Source organism: Aplysia californica, unplaced genomic scaffold (genome assembly GCF_000002075.1).
Source record: "Aplysia californica isolate F4 #8 unplaced genomic scaffold, AplCal3.0 scaffold00081, whole genome shotgun sequence".
Lineage (NCBI taxonomy): Eukaryota > Metazoa > Mollusca > Gastropoda > Aplysiida > Aplysiidae > Aplysia > Aplysia californica.
The window spans coordinates 799319-800842 of NW_004797351.1; the positions used below are offsets into that span (position 1 = coordinate 799319).

The 1524-nt window shown below is 39.9% G+C and overlaps 1 protein-coding gene across 1 annotated transcript in view; it reads left to right on the forward strand.

Annotated features, from left to right (window-relative positions):
* Positions 1 to 546: 546 nt before the first annotated feature.
* Positions 547 to 1524, forward strand: part of LOC101855709 (myeloid differentiation primary response protein MyD88) — a 32085-nt gene continuing 31107 nt past the window's right edge. The window contains exon 1 of the mRNA XM_005094399.3: positions 547 to 789. The gene's annotated coding sequence lies outside the window, so the exon portion shown is untranslated. The remainder of the gene's footprint in view (positions 790 to 1524) is intronic.

The window sequence follows — 1524 nt, forward strand, 5'->3', positions numbered from 1 at the left end:
ATGTGCTATAGAGAGCTATCCTAGGCTACCAAGCTACTAGATCTCTAGTAGGCCCCTAGGCTTAAAATAATATAATTTTAATGTCACGTTGTCCCTGACCCCTGCCGCCGCCAAAACATTACAGTGACTCCTCGCCCGGCCTCTGCCCAGCTACACAGCAGTCAGCAGCCCACCCACATTGGCTACTACATTGGCTAGCCAACAATATTTTTTTTTATTATTAGGAAAGCACTATTCCCAGTGATACTGGGGATAGGCCCAGAAACTATTCCCAGTTAGCCTAGGAACTATTCCCAATGTCTTCAGTGCAAAGACTTAATAATTAAATACTCTCTGCTTGGCCAAGGAGGATAAATATTAGCAGAGAGTATTTAATTACAGTAGCCTAGGCCTATTAGTTCTAAGCTCCTTGCACTTAGCCTATTTTTTATGCAAAAGAATTCCGTTGTCACTGGGAATAGCCTAGTTTCTGTTAGCTACCTATCCCCAGTGTCACTGGGAATAATCACTTGGATACTACCAGAGTTATATTTTTAGTGTCTCTGATACTACTCTATTATTAGGCCTGCTTGCCCATGCAATGGAAGCCGGATGTGTTTTGCTCGATTCACTGATCCGAGGTTTTTCACGGAAGAAAGAGCGAACTGTAGTTCATTATCATTAGACTCTAGAGATCTAGGAGGAGTGTGTGGAGTTTAGCCTAGTTTGTGAACACTATTTTGTTTTAAATCTAGATTAGGTCTAGTTTTTAGTAAGTAAAGTAAGTGTATCCCGTGGATAAAGCGAGCGGTGAGTTTTGAATGGGACTCCTCTTATCAATAACCTTAATTTTAATCTTAACTGACTTAACGTTTTGCTTTCAGACATCCTCAACAGTAGACCGAGTTGACTGACTTTGTGTCACATTGGGCCTAGCCCATTAAAATATTAGCCCTATTATAATATAGTCTATATCTAGATCTAGATCTAGGTCTCTCTGTTCATAGTTTACACTTTGTTTTGTAGTTTGTAGACATAAATCTAGATCTAGAATCTAGAAATCTAGATTAGATCTAATCTAGATCTAGTCTAGATTAGAGTGCACCACCTTCGGCTTCGGACCAGGAAGTTGTGAACCAGTGCCTCTGTGGCTGCATGGGCCTGGGCAGAAATTCCAAAATAGGAAAGGCCTAGAGTCTAGATCTAGAAAATCTAGATCTAGAATCTAGATCTAGATCTAGTCCCTGATCAAGGGTTTTTTATACAAATCGTCGGCGGAGAATTCTAACCGTCCAACTCCGATTTCGTAAATTTTACAGGAGAGACAAAAAACTGAATTCAAAGGCTCTTTATGGGGATTTACTATCTTTAAATGCGCTAGACTGGAATACATGACTCTACTTTTAAGTATTTAAAACAAAAGTGCCCAAATTTTATTATTTTAAGTGCTACCAGAGTCAGAGTTATACGGATAGACCGCTCAGTTTTGGATTTCTAACCGTCCAAGTGTCGACGAACGAATTGTTCGTTTAGAATTCTCCAACC